Source organism: Salvia hispanica, chromosome 1 (genome assembly GCF_023119035.1).
Source record: "Salvia hispanica cultivar TCC Black 2014 chromosome 1, UniMelb_Shisp_WGS_1.0, whole genome shotgun sequence".
NCBI classification, from domain to species: domain Eukaryota; kingdom Viridiplantae; phylum Streptophyta; class Magnoliopsida; order Lamiales; family Lamiaceae; genus Salvia; species Salvia hispanica.
The window spans coordinates 50,849,211-50,873,023 of record NC_062965.1 but is presented as its reverse complement, the minus strand read 5'-3'; the positions used below and the strand labels follow the sequence as shown (position 1 = coordinate 50,873,023).

Below are 23,813 nucleotides of genomic sequence, written 5' to 3'. Positions count from 1 at the left end.
AGGAGCTGCCACTGGTGCAAGAAACCAGGGCATCTCAAGAAGGACTGTTATGCCTTCAAAAGAAAACAAGCCGAAGAAAATAAAGGGCAGGATACAGCAGATCTGGCAGAGGATGTGGAAGCAGCAGAAATTTTGAATGTGATGGATGGAAGAATCCATAATTCCTGGATCATGGATTCAGGATGCAGCTTCCATGTAACATCTAATCTTGATTGTTTAATGGATTTGAGGGAGGCCGAGGGATCAGTTTCATTGGGAAATGATCATGTGTGCTATGTCAAAGCCATAGGGAATGTGAAGTTTCACATGGATGATGGAACAACCAAGATTCTAGCTGATGTAAGGTACATCCCAGAGATCAAAAGAAACCTGATATCATTGGGACTTTTGGAGAGAAAAGGATTCAGTTTCTCATCAGTAAATGGTGTGATGCAAGTGTGCAAGGGATCTGCTGTAGTAATGAAAGCTATTAGGCATAATAGCCTCTATTATCTGCAAGGAAAGGCCATAGACTCACAGCTGAATCTGGCAGAGAAAATTAGCTCATCTATGTGGCATAGAAGATTGGGCCATGTGGGGATCTCTGGTATGAGGGAATTGGTGAAGGCAGGTATTATAAGCTCTAGTACAGAGATATTAGAGCAAGATATAACAAGATGTGAGCAATGTATCCTTGGGAAGAGTAAGAAACTCACCTACCAGAAGGGGAAGCACACCTCAGTTTCACCTCTGGAGTATGCACATAGTGACATCTGGGGGCCTGCTCAGACACAGAGCATAGGTGGAGGCAGATACTTCTTGACTATTATAGATGATTTTTCAAGGAAGATTTGGTTGTTTGTGATGAAAGAAAAATCAGAGGCCTTCACTAAATTCAGAGATTGGTGCAAAGCTGTAGAAACTGAAAAGGGAAAGTCTCTCAAATGTTTAAGAACAGACAACGGACTAGAATTCTTGTCTTCTCAGTTTGATGATTTCTGCAAGGAAAGGGGTATCAAACGGCATAGGACTGTGCCTAATAATCCACAACAAAACGGCGTAGCAGAAAGAGCAAATAGAACTTTGCTCGAGAGAGTTAGGTGCATGTTGTTTGATTCTGGTATGCCCAAAAGTTTCTGGGGTGAAGCTGCTGCTACAGCTGCATTTTTAATTAACAAATGCCCATCTTCATCTATTGATTTCAGCACACCAGACAGCAAATGGTATGGATCAGTTGGTGATTACTCCAGATTGAGAATCTTTGGGTGTAGAGCCTTTGCTCACACAAGGCAAGGGAAGTTAGAGCCAAGGGCTATCAAGTGTGTGATGTTAGGGTATCAAAAGGATGTGAAAGGCTACAGGCTTTGGTGCACAGAACCTGGAAATAGCAAGATCGTGATCAGCAGAGATGTTATATTCAGAGAAGAAGAGATGCCTTTTCTGACTAAGAAAATAGCTAGTACACAGGTTGAGGTGGAGCCAGCCACACAAGAGATTGAGTCTGATGGTCCAGCTCATGAGAATTTTGATATGCAGGAGGGAACACACACTGAGAGAGCTCAACCTGAGATAGTGCAGCCACAAAATGAACATAAAGGAGTTCCAAAGAGAGCTATGCCTAAGAGGCAGATAAAGCTGCCTGCAAAGTATAAAGATTATGATATGATGTATTATGCTCTAAGCATAGCTGAGCAGATAGAATATCATGAGCCCTCTACTTATAAAGAAGCAGTGAGGAGCCCAGAAAAGGATAAGTGGCTGAGGGCAATGCAAGAAGAGATTGACTCTTTGTACAAAAACAGAACTTGGGTGTTAGTTCTGAGGCCTTTGAATCAGAAGACTATTGGGTGTAAATGGGTCTACAAGAAGAAAGTTGAGGCCTTTCAAAATGACAATATCAGATTCAAAGCAAGATTGGTGGCAAAAGGGTACAATCAAATTGAAGGAATAGACTACAATGAGGTGTTTTCACCGGTGGTGAAACACAGCTCGATAAGAATTTTGCTAGCCATTGTTGTTCAGAGGGATTGGGAGCTCCATCAGTTGGATGTGAAGACCGCTTTCCTCCATGGAGACCTAGAAGAAACTATCTTTATGGAGCAGCCAGAGGGCTTCATTAAGAAGGGAGAAGAGGGGAAAGTTTGCCAACTGAAGAAGAGTCTCTATGGGCTAAAGCAAAGTTCACGACAGTGGTATTTGAAGTTTGATCAATATATGTTGGGAATTGGGTTCAAGAAGTCGAGCTATGATGATTGTGTATATATCAAGAAGGATGGAGACACCATCAAGGCATATCTTTTGTTGTACGTAGATGATATGCTATTGGCAGCTGAGACTTTGGAAGAGATTTCCACAGTGAAGGGGCAATTGCAGTCAGGTTTTGAGGTAAAGGATCTGGGGAATGCAAAGCGGATCTTAGGGATGGACATCATCAGAGATAGAATGAAGGGAACTATTTGGTTGACACAAAAGGAGTACATAGAAAAGGTCCTGAAAAGATTTCAGATGGACAACTCAAAACCGGTTGGAATGCCTTTAGCACATCAGTTCAAACTGTCAAAGGAGCAATGTCCTAAGTCTGAGGAAGAAAGAAAGGAAATGAACAGAATTCCCTACGCAAGCATTATTGGAAGTATTATGTACACTATGGTGTGTACAAGGCCCGACCTGGGTCATGCAGTGAGTGTAGTTAGCAGATATATGGCTGACCCGGGAATGGAGCATTGGCATGCTCTTAAGTGGGTATTGAGATATCTCAGAGGAACAACTGAGTATGGGATACTGTTTGAGAAGCAAGAGAAGTTGCGAGGTGATCATTTGATGGGATACACAGACTCTGACTACGCTGTAAGCTATGACACAAGAAAGTCACAGTCGGGTTATGTCTTCAATCTCTATGGTTCTGCGGTTAGCTGGAAGTCTAGCCTGCAATCGGTAGTAGCTTTATCAACTACAGAGGCCGAGTATATTGCTTTGGCTGAAGCTGTCAAGGAAAGCTTTTGGCTAAAGGGAATTCTGGGGGATTTTGGAGTGATACAGCAGGCTGTGGAAGTGAAGTGTGACAGTTCAAGTGCTATATGTCTGACTAAACACCAGACTTTTCACGAGAGAAGTAAACATGTTGATGTGAGACTTCACTTCATCAGGGATGAGGTGAGCAAGGGAACTGTGAGAGTTACAAAGGTTGGGACAGAGGAAAACGCATCAGATATGCTGACAAAGGCGATCCCTAGCTCTAAGCTGAAGCACTGCTTGGGGCTAATCAACTTGATCAGACAGTAAGTGTTGGGTTGAGGGAAGGATTCAGACTTGTTCACTTGCCTCCATAGGTGGAGATTTGTTAGGGGATGGATGCAATTAACAAGAGTTGGGGGACTAAGTAGCAAAAGAAAAAGAATAGCAAAGAAATGGTTGGAGCAGAATAGGCTCGAGAGAGAGAGCCATTGCTATTCAAGCTGATGTATATATTGAAGCTTGCATCAGCTGGAGTTAGTTAGTTCACTTTATACACACACTTTCTTTGTGAGGTTCGATCTTCTTCTACAATTGAGAGTTTACATTGTATTAGATAGAGAGCTTGAGTGTGAGTGATTTTGTAATCTTCTTGATCCTATCTTTGGAAGCAATAAAAGAGTGTGAATCTTGTTTCTCCGTGGACGTAGGCTACGGCCGAACCACGTAAGTTCGTGTGTCATTTCAATTTGAGTTTTGCTCCGATTCAATCTGCGATCAATCGTCTTCATCATCTTCGAATTTGATTTCTCAATGATGACGATGATATCAGCCAATTGAGTGGCTTGGAATATATCTCAAAGGAACTCCACATGTTGCAAGTACTTTTATATATAGTAATGAACCCTGACATGAAGTATCCGTCTATGGTTCCTCTTTCAATGTTTCCATCAAGTCTTTTAGTTCTAACGTTGAGTGGCTTAGGGTGTCCTTGGAAGCACATGAATGACATTGGTTCGCTGCTACCAAATCTTATAAACCTCACGTTACATCACTATGCCTTTTGTGGCCCAGAGTGGAATATAGAATCAGGCTGTTTTTTGACACTTAAGACACTTGTTATTGAAGACACTGATTTGGTGCGATGGAGACCTCAACATGGAAGCCTCCCAAAGCTTGAACTCCTGAGCATAAGGCATTGCTACAAATTACAACAAGTTGATTGGACTTGTGATCCCTCAATGGTCAAAAAGCCTACAATTGAATTGGTTGAGTGCAGTCCTTCAGTTGTCGCCTTTTCCGAGCAATTAAGACCTTACTTTAAAGTTCGTTGCCACTCATCTTTTTGAGATGGGAAGTCGTAGCCAGACTCTGAGCTTGGTTAAGAGGTTAGATTTCCTACTTCATATAATTTGCACAAACTACATCAACTCATTTCTTTCTTAACTAAAACGCTTGTGCATGTGGTGAAGATGAAGTTGCACCAAGCTTCTGTGCAAAGCGTGATTGGCTTCTGAAGATTGGAGTGGAGAAGTGTTTTTGACTCCTCGTTGGAGGCCTTACTTCAACGTAGAACGTGAGTCGATTTGATAATAAATTTGCTTCATATTCTTCAGCCTGAGGTGCAAATCCTTATCTGAAGAAAGCTTGAACCAACTATGTGTGAGTGAGTTGATGGATTTGGTTACTATGATGTTTCATGTTGGTTTTGGAAGAAAATGAGAGACAGATGCTGTCTTCAATTTATCTTCTCTTCATTGACACTTTGTTGATTGACTCCTTCCATTCTTGGATGCTTCTTGCTCACTATTTTGTTTTCTTTTGTTTTGCAATTAATGTTGGCTTTGTGTGTTTATAGATTAATATTGAATTGAAATATGCAATCTTCTTTATTTTTTCTTGTGCGTTTTGGTCAGGTTAATGATTAGTTTTCGCACCTCTGCATAAATTTAACAGTTTTGAATGTTCTGAATGGTTCAGTGTACTCTTTTATGCCTCGTTTGGCAGCCAAATGAAATTTGTATGTTAGTTAATAATTGAGATAAATTATTTAGTTTAGCATTAATAAACTGACTTGAGTCAAAATTTGGTATACTTGATAGGAGTAGCAAATAAAACAGATATTTTAACTCTATGTTTGGTACATTGATTTTTACTACTATTTAAGTTTAGAGTAGTGATTTAGAGACATAATGCCTCTATGCCATAATCTTAATTTAAATATGTATAAATATACCCTTATTTTGGATAAAAGGAAAATTAATAACAGTTATGTATGATTTGTTTATTAGGGAGGAAAATCAAATCTAATCAAATTAACTATCTATAACTAATTAATACTCCTACATAGTAAGTACCAATTAACATTCACGTTTATTAGTCAAAATTGTAACAAAATCTCAACTATTTTCACTATTTAGTTTCTTATTGATATCCAACAAAATAATAATAAGTATTTATATACAATTATATTATTATTAAATAATTCTTAAAATTCTAAATCATAAAAACAATTAAATTTAATTTAAAAAAATTATAAGTAAATTATAATTATAATAGTCATCGTCATCTAACTATTCTAATGTCAAATAGTTATAAAATTTGTAAGTTAGAAAAAATACTTGATGTCTAATATTAAATAGTAGTAATATTTAAATTTTAAGCTGCATAAAAGATTATATATATTTAGTGTTATCATCCAATGGAATAATAATAGTCATTCAAGTAAAATTATTTTATTAATATTAAATAATCATTTAATTTATAAGATATGGAAACAACAAATTTTTGCCATGCATCATGCGATGATTGGCCAACGGCCCTGCGCCAGTATGCGTGTTCATGCACGCGGATACTATAAAGTGGCATGCTCAGTGTCGTACTTTAGCATTGAGCACCCGTACTTTATACTACTCACTGTGTTCCATAGTAATAGAGTCATTTTGTCATTTTGGTAATTTAGGTCATTTCCCTTTTTAATAAGAGTCAAAACATTTTTTCACACCTACTTTTTTCTCTCTTCATCTCTCTACCTTTTTTCATTTTCCACTTTATTCTTCATTTACTTAACTCACCTAACACAATTTTATTTAATCTCCGCGACAAAAAGAAACGTCTCCATTACTATGGAATGGAGGGAGTAGTAGACAAGTAAAATTTGTTGAGAAGCAAGATATTTAATAAATTCCAATGAATTATCTCATCACCAGCCAATGACTTAAGTTATGATGTGGTAGTGTATTGCCCATAAGTTATTGGTCCTATTTTTCCCCACACTTAATTATTTGCGCTATTGTGCTACTGCTGTATACTGCCCTCTTTACCACCACCTTCATATTTCACTTGGAAGATGGCTGCTTATGGTGCTGCGATTTCGTTAAAGAATATGATTCCGCTTATTCTAAGATCGTCTCGCATTTCCCTGCTTCCTCCCACTCCAGAAATCTTACAACCTGCCTATGAGGCGATGGTCCGCTTGCAGATAGAACTGCGAAGATTGGATGAGACTAGCTGCAGCAAGATCAGGATGAAAGTGAATGATATGGATGAACGAATCAAAGACGTCGTATGGGAATTCGAATATTTACTAGAATCCAATGTCGTAGACCAGATTCTTCCACAGCTTGAGAGAGATCAGTGTTTTTCTCTGTAGATCTGCAGAGCCTGCGACAAAGTGTTGATGACTTCTTCCATAGGGTGATGGTGATGTTGCAGCAGTATTGTAACGATGTGATGCGTATGCCTGAAGAAGAAGGCGAACCTATTTCCTCAAGAATTGAACGAGTCGGGGATTATCTGATCGAAGATGAGGAGAATCGGTTATTAGTTAATGGGATGGTGGGAGTTGGAAAGACAACTCTCGCTAAGAAAGTATTTGAGGATCCATCTATTCAGAGACATTTCGAGCTTTGAGCATGGGTCAAAGTGAGCAGAAAGTGTGAATCCAATGAGATATTACGATGCATTCTAGCTCAAGTGGATCCCAATACTCGCGACTGATATACTTGGATTTTACATGGTTTTAAAGGGTGGTTATGTATGAATTTGATCATATTTTGTCTATTATTGGACATGTTTATATATACCTCTATATTATATTGGTATGTTGACCATTTTGTTAAGAATGTGTACAAAAAGGTACAAAATATGTGGATGTGCAGCAGCCTTGCTTTGAGACAATATTTACTGGAGATTTTGAAGTCCAATCAGCCCATAATGCATATCAATCTCTTCGTCTTCGAAAGAGCTTCGAGTGGGTATCTTGCACGCCTCAATCGGAGTTCGGTAGAAGAAGTTATGGCCGTTACAAGAACACTGCGCTATCCAGAAACTTACACCCGGCCGGGTGAATTATTACACTGTAAATTCACCCGGCCGGGTACTGTAATTCTGCGGGAAATGGCCAGAAAGGGGTCGAAAATGACCACCCGGCCGGGTGAATTTTGCTCTTTATAATTCCACCCGGCCGGGTACGCTATTTTGGCGTATTCTTTTGGCAAAAACGCGATTTTTTATGGAAGATTAAAGGGAAAACGCCAAGGGTTCACATCGATTCAACACCTACCGCCTCCATCACTCACATACACCCCCAAGAACACCTTGAGAGAGAGAATTGAAGATTGAAGGCTCTAGATCGGAAGATTGAAGACTTCATTCCTAGATTCGTTCCACAGGAGTTCTTAGTATCCATCTCTTATGTCTTTCATTGAATTCTTTGTTTCAAACATGGTTTTTGTGAAGAACATGAGTAGCTAAACATTTCTTGTAGAATTCTCGGTGAAGATGCACTAATTTCGTAGTTTTTATCCAATTAATTTTGTTCTTGTCTTGCTCTTGTAGTTTTTTGATTATTCTTGGGTTTATTCCTTTCAATTGCTTGATCACCATTTAATTGTATAGGATTAATTAGATTAACCGGGAGATGAAATAATTAATCTGGAAATAAGAATAATGCACACCTTAATGCAATAAAACTCGGGAGAGTTGAGGTTTTGAGTGAGGTCTTTGATCTAATCGAGCTTTTGGGAGTTAGGGGTATTAGGATTAGAAAGGGACTTCAATCCTAGCACCTAATCTACAGGTTTCTCACCTCGGGAGGGGGTTTAATCTATAATTGTGGTTGACTTAGTAACTCTAGAGACACCAAAAGGTAAGACAATTTGATTGGATAAGAGCTTGGAATTGTGCATCGGATCCTTGAATTCTACAATTTTCTCCATATATCTTTTCACTCCGTGTTTACTTGCTTTTATTTATTTACTTGTTCATTTTATGCTTTTCGTAGTGTTAGAACAAAACCAAACTTTTCCTGATTCACTAGATAGTAGTCAATATTTGTTCGTGGTAGTTAAGTTGATATAAATTAGTCTCTGTGGGATACGATACTCTTGCTTGCTAATTGATACACTAGCTCCGTACACTTGCGGGTATCACTTGTGTTAAAATAAGTCGAGTCAAGTTTTTGGTGCCGTTGCCGGGGATAATTTTGCATCGTTAGAGCTTAATACCGTGATAATAATTGAGATTACTAGTCTAGATTTTATTTGCTTTATTTTTATTTTTATTTTTGAGTTCTCTAATCTTATGTTTCTTTTCTCAGGTTGTATGCGAACTCGTTGTCAAGGTCTACCTTTAGAAACCATTGATCTCGAGATCAATGCATCCAATAGGAGGAGGAACGCTCAGAGGAGGTTGAACCAGAGGATCCGCGTATCTTCACCGGGTCATAGGCGTCCACCCTCCCCCGTTCAGAGAACTCCAATACCTACTCTTTCTCCACCTTCGTCACCTATACAGTACGAGCGTAATTCTCCAATCTTAATGGAGAATGGGGAGGAGAACAACAATGAGAACCACAACAATGAAAAAAACAACGAGGATCCTGTTATTCGTCAACTCCGTGAGCAGATGGCCAACATGCAGAGAGGCAGTTAGATGAGCGGAACGCAAGACCACCAGTTCAGCCCGTGCAGAATCTGTATGCATATAGATAAGTTGCTAATCCACCAATCAATAATGCCGGGATTGCGGCCAACAGCTTTGAGTTAAAGCCGGGATTGATAAACAGGGCAGAAGCACATGCATTTGGTGGAACAGGTTCGGAAGATGCCAACAAACACTTGACCAAGTTCATACAAATCAGCAACACGGTGAAGGCTAATGGGGTCTCCGACGATCAGATTCGCCTCAGATTGTTCCCTTTTTTCTTTGAAGGATGATACTAGGGAGTGGTACGATAGCATGGATCCCAACTCGGTCGAAACTTGGGATGCAATGGTTGAGCTCTTCTTGGACAAATACTACCCACCGAGCGAGGCACTCAAGCGCCAAGCTGAAGTCATCTCTTATGCAATGCATCCTCATAGAATATTCACGAGGCATGGAAGAGATTCAAATACCTGATGAAGAGATGTCCCAACCACGGGTTAAGCCCGGGGCAACAGATCGTAACTTTCCACAGGGGAGCCACTCCGGAGGCAATACGCGAGTTGAATATGAGTGCAGGGGGATCACTCCTTAAGTTGGGAGAAGACGATGCGTTAGAGGTGATTGAGAGGGTGGCCTCCAACGATGATAAGTGGAAGAATGAGAGAAGCAAATCCTACAGGGTGACATCTGTATCTGATTTTGATAGGATGGACATGATGTCCAAGTAGCTAGACTTCTTAACTAGCAAGCTTGGTTTTATGTCAACAGAGCCATCTGGGCTCAAAAGTCGACAAGGGGTTGAAGATGTGAACTACATTCACCAAGGTGGCAATAATGGAAACTTCAACAACTACCACCCCAACCAAGGGGGTGGTAATTACAACCACTATGGGAACAAGGTGCACCCCAACTTGTCTTACGGGAATGCCAACAACGCTCTGCAGCCACCACCAGGATTCCACGTATCTAATGGCCAAGTCAAGGAGCCGAAGAAGGAAGAGCTTGGAGAGGTGTAGATGGCTTTCATGAAGCAAGCAGGAGATTGCATGACACAATCTAATCAGAGGCTGGACAAGGTAGAAGCAAATGTGAAAAGTTTGAACATACACATGGAGAGCATCAATACTCAACTTAGTCAAATTTACCAAGCTGTGGGAACTCTATCCAATCCGGGGCAATTTCCTGGCAATATAAGCACTGATCCCGTCAAACACAAAGAGTGCAAAGCCATCTGTGCGACCATTCAACCCAATGAAGTGGAAAAAGAGGTTGGTGAAGAGACTGCACAGGATAATGTTATTGAGGAAGAGACGAAACAACCTGAACCACCTCGATTGGAGCCATATATTCCTAAGATACCGTTCCCTAGCTGAATCAAGAAGAAGGTTGTGGATGAGAAATTTGAAAAATTATTGGACATCTTCGAAGGTGAATGTGAACATCCCACTAGTAGAGGCTCTGCAACAAATGCCTATGTATGCAAAGTTCCTAAAAGACGTGATCTCCAAGAAGACAAAGTGGGTGGACTACGAAACAGTGAGCATGTCGGAGAATTGCAGTGCCATAATTAAGAAAAAATTACCGGCAAAGCTTAAGGACCCTGGAAGCTTCAACATATCATGTGTCATTGGTGATGACAAACACACGAAGGCTCTGTGTGATTTGGGGGCGAGCATCAACTTGATGCCCCTATCCTTCTTTAGGAAGATGAAAATCGGCACTCTCAAGCCGACAAGAATCACGCTCCAAATGGCCGATAGATCCGTCACCTATCCTGAAGGGATCATAGAAGATGTGTTAGTGCGGGTAAATGACTTTATATTTCCCGTTGATTTTGTCGTGCTTAACATGGAAGAAGATAGGAATGTGCCGCTTATCCTTGGTCGACCATTCTTAGCGACGGGGAAAGCATTGATTGATGTTTCAAGGGGAGAGATTACCCTTCGCATGGGCAACAAACACCATATCTTGTCCATCTACAAGGCCATGGGGAGTCCTAAAGTGGAAGAGCTTGCTATGAAGAAAGAGTGCAAAGTTGTAAACGTTTTACAGGTTCAAAAGGGTCAAAGGGTAAAACCCAAGGTCGAGAATATTTCCTTACCAAAGTGTCTATTTGGCCCATGCGGTGGATCAACTCATTGCAAAGGAAGACAGAGAAAGCCCAAGAAGACGAAGGAAGAGGAATCAGGAATATCGATCACAACAAAGTTAGAGCTCAAATCAAATACTAACTTGGTGAAGAAGACTTGGTGGAAGAAGAGGTTGGCAAGAATGTATCAGCTTGAACACGAAGAAGAAGCCAACATCCCCATTAATGGGGAAGTGAAATGATGAGCTTATTGAAGACGTCGAGCCAACGACGATAACCAAAGGCACTATAGGGGAGGTAACCCCTAGTAGGTAACTTTTAGATTCTTTTTGCTTTAGTTTGCCTATCATATAAGTCTCCCTTCTCCACCAACTTTTCAAACTTATTCTTTGCATAGCCTTGAATAAGTTTGGGGGGTGATATGGTGGATAGTGAGCCTTATGAGGTATTTTACTGCTTTATTTTTGTTTCAAATTGATTAGTTGTCTTTTGTTGCTTTTATTTATGTTTTAGGGTAGATTTGTTTTGCTTTAGACCTCCGTGAGTTGTTTTGATTTTGGTTGTTGTGGAATTGAATTTGAACTTATTTGAATTCTGGTTTCTTGGGGTAAAGACTAGTTGTTAATGATAAAAACTCCATCCATCTTTTAAGCTATCATGGTCTTTGACTTAAAAGTTTGAGTAATAGGTGCATAAGTAACGAATTGCTTGTTTGCCTTGATTCATGCTATTACCCGAGTGAGATTTGAGCCAAAACTTCATTTTTTTTTTGTGATTTTATCATATGCTTGTTGTTGTTTCTAGAACTTGCTCCTAATCATATTAAATTTACATAGTGAATGTGAATTTAGGAGATGGCGTTAGGCATTCTTTGTTTTCCCCTTCACAAGTGTATATTTTTGTCTTAATCCCTAGTTAGCCCTCCTAGCCTAAAAAGTATTCCAATGTCAAATAATTGTTGAGTTACCGTCAAAGTGATAAGCCTACAAACTTGGAAGCACATATGGGGCGTTGTAAAAAAAAATGGAGGTATAAGCTAGACGAAGTCTAGAGGAAGAAAAAAAAAAGAAAAAAAAACAATAAATTTATGGAGGTATAAGCTAGACGAAGTCTAGAAAAGTTTTTGGTTGGGTTTCTAAATAAGTGGGGATCGGATGGGAGGAAGAAGTTTGACAAAGTCTTACTTATCTGAGATTTGTATTGGGAAATGGTGTTTTGTTGGGAGTTGTAGTATGTGGGTATTTGTGCTTCTTATACTTTTCAGCCACTTAAGCCTAAATTTTCCCTACCGTCCAAAGAGCCACGTTACAACCTTAATAAGTCATTTCTGATTTTAGATTCACATTCACATTCTAGTAGAGGAGATGTTTGATTTGGAACAAGCCTATGGTAAACACTACTTGTATTTTGATTTGAGAGTATTATTTCTATACATACACTTTTGAGAGTGAGATACGCATACACATATCTTGAGAGAAGCATGAATCCAAGGTGATATATGAGTTAGTAGTAAGAGTGCACTCGATGGCTTGAATTGATAGAATTTGTATTGTGATATGCTCTTTTATTCCATACTCTTTGAAACAATAATGATGTCTAAACCCATTTAAATCCAAGTCTTCTTTTAGTTCTTTTTCTTCATTGCTCGAGGACTAGCAATTATTTAAGTTTGGGGGAGTTGATATACTTGGATTTTACATGGTTTTACAGGGTGGTTATGTATGAATTTGATCATATTTTGTCTATTATTGGACATGTTTATATATACCTCTATATTATATTGGTATGTTGACCATTTTGTTAAGAATGTGTAGAAAAAGGTACAAAATATGTGGATGTGCAGCAGCCTTGCTTTGAGACAATATTTACTGGAGATTTTGAAGTCCAATCATCCCATAATACATATCAATCTCTTTGTCTTCGAAAGAGCTTCGCGTGGGTATCTTGCACGCCTCAATCGGAGTTCGGTAGAAGAAGTTATGGCCGTTACAAGAACACTGCGCTATCCAGAAACTTACACCCGGCCGGGTGAATAATTACAATGTAAATTCACCCGGCCGGGTCCTGTAATTCTGCGGGAAATGGCCAGAAAGGGGTCGAAAATGACCACCCGGCCGGGTGAATTTTGCTCTTTATAATTCCACCCGGCCGGGTACGCTATTTTGGCGTATTCTTTTGGCAAAAACGCGATTTTTTTTGGAAGATTAAAGGGAAAACGCCTAGGGTTCACATCGATTCAACACCTACGCCCTCCATCACTCACATACACCCCCAAGAACACCTTGAGAGAGAGAATTGAAGATTGAAGGCTCTAGATTGGAAGATTGAAGACTTCATTCCTAGATTCGTCCCACAGGAGTTCTTAGTATTCATCTCTTATGTCTTTCATTGAATTCTTTGTTTCAAACATGGTTTTTGTGAACATGAGTAGCTAAACATTTCTTGTAGAATTCTTGGTGAAGATGCACTAATTTCATAGTTTTTATCCAATTTATTTTGTTCTCGCCTTGCTCTTGTAGTTATTTGATTATTCTTGGGTTTATTCCTTTCAATTGCTTAATCACCATTTGATGGTATAAGATTAATTAGATTAGTCGGGAGATGAAATAATTAATCTGGAAATAAGAATAATGCACACCTTAATGCAATAAAACTCGGGAGAGTTGAGGTTTTGAGTGAGGTCTTTGATCTAATCGAGCTTTTGAGAGTAAGGGGTTTTAGGATTAGAAGGGGACTTCAATCCTAGCACCTAATCTACAGGTTTCTCACCTCGGGAGGGGGTTTAATCTATAATTGTGGTCGACTTAGTAACTCTAGAGACACCAAAAGGTAAGACAATTTGATTGGATAAGAGCTTTTATTTATTTACTTGTTCATTTTATGCTTTTCGTAGTGTTAGAACAAAACCAAACTTTTCCTGATTCTCTAGATAGTAGTCAATATTTGTTCGTGGTAGTTAAGTTGATATAAATTAGTCTCTGTGGGATACGATACTCTTGCTTGCTAATTGATACACTAGCCCCGTACACTTGCGGGTATCACTTGTGTTAAAATAAGTCGAGTCAGCGACCAAATGCTTATCTAAGGAGACGATGATGACAATGAGAAATTGGTTGGACTCTTGGATGAGATATTGAAGGATAAGAAATGTCTCATTGTGTTGGATGATGTATGGGAATGGGATACACGAGTAATGGATAACTTGTCACAAGAGAATGTTCGAATCTTGCTTACAAGCAGGGTAAGAATGAAAGAATGTCTAGATCGAGGTTTGGTACGCTTATTGAATGAAGAAGAAAGTAAGAATTACTTTGTGAGAAGGTTTTCGCTCAAGAGGATTTCCTTCCTCACCTTAAGACATTGGGAGAGAAGATTGCCAAAAAGTGTGAAGGTCTTCCACTTATGATAGTCACAGTTGCAGAGCTCCTATCCGAATAAAGAAACAACTATAGAAAATTGGACTGAGGTAGCTGAAAAACAACATAATCCGGTCTTCATGGATGCGTATGATCAAATTTCATAGGTACTTTTCCCAAGCTATGACTACTTACCTCAACATTTGAAAATGTTTTTTCTCTATTTGGGAGCTTCCCCTCCATTCACTAATGTCGATATGCATTACCTCTTCTGTCGGTTGAGTGCTGAGGGGTTTCTTGAACCGTTAGAAAAAGAAACTTTGGAAGACTGTATGATGAACTGCTCGGTAATGCTTTCTATCTGGTATAATCTTGTTTTATACGGATCAAGTCTAGAATTAGATCCACATTCTTGGTTTTCAACGAAAGAGTTTCGCGTGCATTCTTACTGGCAGCACTTGTGTAGGAGAGAAGCTAGTAAGATCAGGTTTTTGCATGTTTTGCAAAGCTGTGATGATGTTGAGAAAGACCAACGTCGGTTGTGTGCCCATTTTCATAATTTATTTGCCTTCGACAAGTGTATGATTCAATAAAATATGATTGTGCATCCACTGTTCGTTCTCTCCTTTGTTATGGTCCTGACCACCAATATCCGATACCAATAGATGCCATGGATTTCAAGCTGCTTAGGGTACTAGATGCTCTTAAGGTCCGGTTTTACCATATCCCACGTCAAATTATGAAACTAGTTTGTCTAAGGTACCTTGCCTTAACTTGCAGCGAAGAACTTCCTATTACAATATCCAACCTTTTTCACCTTGAAAGCGAAGAACTTCCTATTACAATATCCAACCTTTTTCACCTTGAAGACCTGATTATCCATCCACCTATGAATATTAAAAGGCGTGGAGTTCTATCATATATTCCGGTAGAAATATGGGACATGAAAGAACTAGAACATATTAAGATTTGTGGAAGAGACCTACCAACCCCTAATTTTGGAGCTACTTTGGACAAACTCTCAAGTCTTTTTGGTGTGAGTGTTCAAAGTTGCACTACAAAAATTCTCAACAGAATCCCTAATTTAAAGAGCTTAGTGATTCTGATGGACTTGAAGATGATGATGATGATGATGATGATAGCAACTCATTGAGTGGCTTGAGATGTAATGAATCCTGATATGATATATGAGGTCATGGTACCACTTTCAATGTTCCCATCAAGTCTAATAAGGTTGGAGTTGAGTGGCTTAGGGTGTTCATGGAAACACATGAATGACATTGGTTTGTTGCTACCAAATCTTGAGAATCTCAAATTGCAAAACTATGCCTTTCGACGCCCAGAGTGGGATATAGAATCTAATCGTTTTTTGAAACTTTTGACGCTTGTAATCGAAGATATGGATTTGGTGCAATTGAGAGCGCAACATGGAAGCCTACCAAGGGTAGAGCTCCTAAGCATACGACATTGTTACAGATTACAACAACTCAATTCGACGTGTGATCCCTTGATGGTCACAACGCCTACTATTAAATTAGTTGAGTACTATGCCTTAGCTGTTGCATCTGCCAAACAATTACAACCGAAATCTCACTTTACAGTTCGTTGCCACTCTTCGTTTTGAGATGAGAAGTCGTAGTAGATTCTCAATTTGGTTAACAGGTTAGCTTTCCTACATTTAATTTGCAGAAACCACATCAATTCAATCTCAATTCATTTGAATATTTATGTACGCTCACATCCTATTTTCATTTATCAATTTTATCAGGCAAATGAGAGAGCAAAAGGGGTCAAGTGTCGCCATATCCCATCATTTCAGTTATATTACAATGTTGTTTCTTCAATCTTTTTATTTATGAGTGAGAATAATGTGTTTGATAAAGCAAGAAAACATTCATTTTCTTACATCTTGAAATGAAAATTTATATGAAAACACACTTAATTAGGCATGTGTGTGAATACAAAAATCACAAACTAGTCTACACTACATTGATAAACTTTTTTCACCAGATGTAGTTTTAACATACATGACACGAACCGGATTCGTCTAATGACGAACACCAAAATATGTGGCCCCAAATCTTGTGCAACACTCTCTTATCACTACCATTGAAACCCATACCGCTTCGCGAAAGCTGGTCCACCTCGCCCTCGCCAAATGCACGACTGCAACGACGAATGCAAAACCTAGTATGCAACCTAGGATCATGAACAAGCCGGAGAACGGACCTGGGCCTAATCTTATGTCGTCAGCCGCCTTCTGTGACGCTGCTGGTGACGAAGTGCAGTTGGAGCGATGGAGCATGTTCTGCTCCAATGTGTCAACATGTCCACTCTGTGATACTTTGAGTATTGCTTCTGATATATCAATTGCTAATGGAGATCCCTTTTGAAATGCCTGATCATGTACAAACATATACAAAATCAACAAGAAAAATCTAAAATATGACTTGTTTTACATTATATATCCATTCATATCCCATTTTCAATCTGTTTTATCATACCAAGCATGTCCTTCGACTGTAGGAAAAAAAAGGAAGAGAAGTTGATAGTATCTTACAAATCCACAGCCACCTAGTTTGAAACTAGGCCCCGATAGAATGTAGTCGTTGCAATACTTGGCGAGGAAAACCTTGGCATGTGGCGCGACGAAGAAAGCTGCTTTGATCTCACCGTTGTCTAAAACTCGGGAATAATCATCAATGGAATTGACCTTCTTGATATTGTTGGGTTTGAAGTTTAGGACATTGATGAGATAACCACAGATGAAGGAATTGACATTGAATCCTACAGCTGCATTGGAGTTCCTTAAAACGTCTATTTCCCTCACAGATGGCTCCAATCTCGGAACGGTCATCATCGAGCTTAGGACAGCCGTGAAGCCCGCTGCCACCACGAAAGTCGCACATATCCACACCGCCAGCACAAGCTTCGACGTTGAGTTTTTGATGTTCTCTCCTGCGATAAAACACGGAGTTCACTGTATTAGTATTGAGCTCATCATCCCTTAATACGACTAACATACAGACCAAACATGAGAACTAAACTTAAAACACTAGTCTCTTAGAAACCAACTCATTTGAAGTGAGCCTTAAGCATAAAGGGACAAGGATCTTTCCTAAGTCGATATGGGACAAAAAGGGTAGATTGGGAACATTCCATAAGTTCCTCGGGGACATCCAATAAAATTGGAACGATTGAGAGAATATTAACATGGGCCATATGAAAGATTTGACATTGCATCCTACAGCTGCATTGGAGTTCCTCAAAACTTCATCTCCCTCACAGATGGCTCCAATCTCAGAACTGTCATCATCGAGCTTAGGACAGCTGTGAAGCTCACTCCCACCACGAAAGTCACACATATCCACACCGCCAGCACGAGCTTGGACGTTGAATTCTTGATGTTCTCTCCTGCGATAAAACACGGAGTTCACTGTATGAGTATTGAGCTCATCATCCCTTAATACGACCAACATACAGACCAAACATGAGAATTCAACTTAAATGACTAGCCTATTAGAAACCAACTCATTTGAAGTGAGCCTTAAGCATAAAGGGACAAGGATCTTTTCTAAGTCGATATGGGACAAAAAGGGTAGATTGGGAACATTCCATAAGTTCCTCGGGGACATCCAATAAAATTGGAACGATTGAGTGAATATTAGCATGGGCCATAGCAAGGATCACACACAAAAATCGAGAAATTGTAACTTATACTCACTTTGTGACAAGGAGATTATGGTGACTGAGAGCCAGAGAATAGAGCATATAGTCTGGAAAATGGAATTTCTTGTGAATTGGTCGTTGCCGACTGCGAATTCACTGAGCCAGATGAAAAATCCTGTTGCTGTGCTGACGGCGGCAAACTGCAGCCACATCATCTTGGTGATGGGGTTCAAAGCTATAAATTTGGAGTCTTTAAGTCCGGGTTTCACCGTCACCACCATCACCAGCCCCGACTCTATATAAGGCTGTGAAAACTCTGCGTGAATGTACCGGCTCGCCATTATTTCGGTGTCACCTACTGCTGCATCCAAGCTCTATTGCCACAGATTTAAAGAATATTGAAACAGGGGAAAACAGAGGACGTACTACCTTGTTGTGAACTTGAGCAAGCATTTCATCATAGGAGCCATTAAAGGGAACTAATTCATATTGAAGATCGTACGGCAGTTTCTTCACCGCCGCTTCAAAAACCTCGATCGAAAATCCGGTGATCCAAGTTGAACCGTAATTGTACGTGACCTTCACGAACTGATTGAACACGCCTCTAGCTGGAACCGCCGATCCTCAACGGCCTCTCTCTGCTCCCCAAGCTCCACCCTCTCGGGACTAACCGCTCTCCGCCTGGCCAGAAGATCGAACGCAGCTGATCGCCGGAGAAACCCAACTCCGGCGACCACACCGCCACTTCTCTGTAGCTCTTTCCGATAACATTCACATTGTGGAAAACCGGCCTTTCCATTTGAAGATTAATTTTCCACTCAGGCCTTTGAACACCGACGAAGATGGCGTCGTAAGCGCGGAAGGCGTAAATGCTCGGCGTCGGATTATCTTCTGATGGAAAACTGGATTCGTATTTTCTTCTGAATTTGGATTTGAACACTTTGAAATTGTTGTGATCAGTTGAATAATCTGATTTTATGGCAAGAACTCCTTCCATGTTGAGTAGAAGCGATGAATCGGCGGAATCTAGAAGATTCGAGATCTCGTCCGCCACGATCCACACGAAGCCCTTCTCCATCAATCCCAAAACCCGAGCTTTCTCGAACAAGATCGCTGCGAATTCGAGAGAGCAATGCATGACGACGAAGACCCTCAAGTTGGTGGCGCCGATCATCTTTGTTAACTCGCTCTCGATGGATGCGTGGGGGACGGGGGCGGTGGCGTGGAGATCGATGGAGATGCCGAGGGTTTGGAGAGCGCGGGAGAGGGGGAGGAAGAGGGTTGGGTCTTGGGAGATGGAGATGAGATTTTTCCAGTGGTAATGGGCGATGAGTGAGGCGATGCATCGGATTTAGTGGGCCGCGGGGAGGGTCATCTGGTTGAAGGACGGGGGAGGTTGTGGCGGAGGTTAGGCGGCCGGGGAGAGGGAGATGATGGGTGGTGGGGTTTTGAGGTGGGAGAGGAATGTGGCTTGTTCAAGTGTTAGGGTTCCGATGATCGCGTCGACGTGTTTGTGGTTTATGAGATTCAGTGCTGCGTTTGAAAATATTTGTGTCAACGACCAATAACAAAATAGGTTGATAGTAAATACTCCCTCCATCCCTTGAATTTTGTCACATTTTTCCATTTTCGTTCATCCCACAAAATGTATCACATTTCACTTTTTACCATTTTTATATGTAATAGTAGCATTATAACATGAAATATATACTATGGACTATTGGTTATGAATAAAAACTTATGCCTATATCTATTCATAATAATTCACATTGCAAGAGTCTAAAGCATTAATTCATTCATTCATAATTGAAAAAATAAGTCAACTATGCACATATATACACATTACTTCCCTCCAAGTAAAATCTACCTACTTCACCTAAGTCAAATTTCTCCAATGACTTCACAACTTTGAACACGAGGCCCCTACTCCAAAATCGATTTTATTTCCAATCTCCTAAATATAAGTAACTTAGCAAATTAAACAAACAAAACTAAGTAAAGAATGTCATACCAGCAGAAGCAGCAAGAGCTGAATTACCATGTAAATCTTTGATGTGCAAAGCTAAGTTCAAACAATGGCTCAAATCTTTGGCAGCCATTTTCATGGCTATCTTCTGCTCTTTTCCGATTCTCGAGCTCCCATCGATGATTACTCCCACACTCACATTGGCCCCATGAGTTTGCAGACCCGGACATATCATGGATTTCAATGAGATCGTCGACTCTACCAACCAGCATGACACAAATAGTAAGAGGTGGAGAGTATGCATTCCCAAAGAAGGATCAGAATAATTTCCTCCAATTTTGAGGGGAATCTTGCAAGTTAATGAGAAATTGGAACATCCAACCACTTTGTTTTGATTTTACTACTGTACCTTGACTTTTTCTCATATAATAATGTATTTTTAATTTAGTTTATAGTAGAACAAGAGGGTCTAAGTGGCTTTGATAAATTGAATAAATTTTATGTTCAAAGACTATGGCGACTTATTCAAACTCATTTTATTAACGGTTGTTATTGGCTCTTGAGATTAAAAGAAATTGAGGTTTGGACAAATAGAGGGTTATGTCTTTTTCATAACAACTGCATATCACTGTTTGAGTCTGACGTGGAACTAGAAATTTCATGTAACATGCCATAGGAAATTTACTAGAATAGAATATGACTTACGTTTACGAATAATGGGTAGTAGAAGTAAAATTATACTATTAATGGTACTCCATCCGTCCCAGCTAAGATGACACATTGCTTAGCCGGCACGAGATTTTAGGAGTTACTATTTGTTAAAGTGTTTAATTGGAGAGAGAGAAGGTGGGTGTAAGTATTAAAGTAGAGAGATAAAGAAATATGGATATTTTAATAGGAGTGAGAAAAAGTGGTTGAGTGAATTAATTGGAGAGAGAAAGTTACCAAAAAAGGAAAGGTGTCATCTTAGATGAGACAAACTAAAAAGGAAAACGTGTCATCTTAAGCGAGACGGAGAGAGTATTAAAAATTTGGTATCATTGTGTGTCATGTTGACCTAGCTAGATGACTTACGAAATTAGTACTATTATATTACGGATGAAAATTGTACATGTAATCTCGATGGTGTTAGGCTTCGCGGCATCATTCATCGGCGAGGCTGTTGGAGTAGTAAATTCATCGGTGAACTCGTATTACAGTTTGAGGCAATAAGCCTTATACGCAGGGACGAATGCAGTAAATAGTGTCGATAGAGGTAATACATTTTGAATTTCAAATTCGATTACTACATATTATGCGATGATATGAACTTTTGCATAACAATTCACAAAACGGGAAAACACGCATTGCTGAATGCGTGACTCCCCGATTTCTTTTCAATTTCGACAAACAATTAAAATTCCTTGATTCAATAGCCTCCCTGAGTGTCTATAAAAAGAGGCTCTCAATTTGGGAGCCTAATATTTTGCCCAAATGTGAATTTTGCCCAAAACATGCCGACTTTCTTGTAATCCTCAAACTAACCAAACAAACAACAATGACAGCATCTTCACAAGTTACTAAACAAGAATAACTAGAAGGGTTGGAAACTAAGCTGTCCAGTCACATAAATTACAATTTCAACAATCCATTAAGTCACCTCACCCTGAATATGTAAGATATTGAAAACCAGACCTCAAACAAAGGGAGAAAAGAAGATGTGTCATCGTACATAAATGTTCAAACATAATTCACCTCCGAGGTTTCATAATCCTCAACAAAATCAACAATTCGCAATCGTTGACGCAGCGTTTGACATCCTTTTCTCTCTCTCATTTGCCTAAAAAACGATAAATGAATAAAGGATGTGAGCACATAAAAAATTTACACATTTTACTGAATATGAACAACACTCAAATGTTAAATTCTCATTCATAAACTAACTGGTAACTAATAATCAACTAGCAATGAAATATGACATAATATAGCAAAACACATTGAATTCCATAGTCAGTCAATTGTAAGTAGGGAAGTAATATGGGGTCAAACCTGTTAACCAAGTTGCAAGTCTAGCTACCACTTCTTATCTCAAAAAGTAGAGTGGCAATAAACTCGAAAGAGAGATTCTGGTTTTAATGCTTGGCAGAAGCGACGGCTAAAGGATTACACTCAATTAATTCAATTGCAGGCTTTGTGACCACTGAGGGATCGCGCGTCCAATCAAGTTGATGTAATTTGTAGCAATGTCGTATGCTTAGGAGGCCAAGCATTGGGAGGCTTCCATGTTGAGCTATCCATCGCACCAGATCACTATCTTCAATAATAAGGGTCTTGAGTTTCAAAAAACAATATGATTCTATCTCCCACTCTGGGCCTCAAAAGGCATAGAGTTGTAAACTAAGTTCCTTAAGATTTGGTAGCAGCGAACCAATATCATTCATGTACTTCCATGAACACCCTAAGCCACTCAACGTCAATATCCTTAAACTTGATCCAAACATTGAAAGAGGAACCATACACTCATACTACATCTCGGGGTTAGGTACACAATAGAAAAGATTTCTCAGTTTATGGAGTTCCATTGAGATATAATCCAAGCCACTCAGTGGGTTGATATCATCGTCATTGTCGCAAGGCTTCAACTCCATCACAATTTCTAATGACTTTAAACTAGGCATTCTTTTCAGAATTTCTCTTGTGCAACTTCGTGCACTCACACCACAAAGACAAGAGAGTTTATTCAAAGTAGCATCAGAATTAGGGGTTGGTAGGTCTCGTCCCGTGACCTCAAGCTTGCGGCACGAGGAGGTGGCCCATTCCGAGTCAAGGAGAGGATCAACAACAATGCCTATATCATCGAGTTGCCGGGCGAATTCAAGGTGCACCCCACGTTCAACGTGTCCGACTTGAGCCCGTTTGAGTTTGCAAGAGATGAGCCGGATTTGAGGTCAAATCCTTCCCAAGAAGATGGGGATGATGCGAACCCAATTACACACATCATGCATCGAGACCGCTCAAGGACGTACACCAAAAGAGGACGAGGAAGATGAGTAGGAAGATGCTAAAGTCTTTAGGTCTGTTCATAACAAGATTAAGGCTCAAAGAGGAGGCCCAGAAGGAAGACCCGGGTGTCTCGAGAGCAATACACCAAATTCGGCTCGAACCCGCACCAAACCGGAACTGGAGGTCTGTTCAAACGTCAATCTGCCTACTGAGACGGTGTCCAAATGCTAATTCAAGACCACCATCATCTTCATCGTCGAAATACCTTCGCGTGGGTACCTCACACGCCCCAAACGGAGTTCGGATGAGAGAGTTATGATCGTTTTGAGAAAGCCGCGCAATGCAGAAAGAAACACGCGGGCGGGTGTTTTGCCAACCCAAAAACACCCGGCCGGGTGTTTTTGCCGAGAAATCAGTTTTTGTCCAGAGACTTCACCCGGGTGGATGAAATGAGCCGTGGGAAACACCCGGTCGGGTGTTTTGCCCGAAATGTGACTTTTTGACCAAGACTTGTTTTATTTTGCTTCTCTTTAACTCCTAGTATAAATACTCTTGCTAGGGTTCATTTCAAGCAGCTTTTGAATATTTGTAAGAGACAATTTCTCCATATTTGAGAGCTCACCTTCTTCATCTTTTGAAGACTTATCAAATTCCTTCGGGTTGCATTCGATCTTTTGCCGGACTAAGGTTGATTGTAAAGGTATGCTTGCTAGTTCTTGTGTTGCTAGTTTGTGGAGCCATTAGGTGTGTATATGAAAGTGTCTTTGGGATTTCTTTATTGTTCTTCACCTAAATCATAACACTAATCCATCCTCTATCCTTTTATTCATTTTTCTTGTTCCATTTCTTGGTTTATCTTGTTTATTTGTTGGGTTTATTTACAAGAATAAGT

General features: G+C 39.9%; 1 non-coding gene and 1 pseudogene across 1 annotated transcript; one reads left to right on the top strand and one right to left on the bottom strand.

The window, feature by feature from the left end:
- Nucleotides 1-16,182: 16,182 nt before the first annotated feature.
- LOC125216580 lies at nt 16,183-20,338 on the bottom strand (annotated as a pseudogene).
- Nucleotides 17,925-18,025, top strand: LOC125202946. Its single transcript, XR_007173272.1, has one exon. It is a non-coding gene; the product is annotated as a U6 spliceosomal RNA (small nuclear RNA).
- Nucleotides 20,339-23,813: the final 3,475 nt, after the last annotated feature.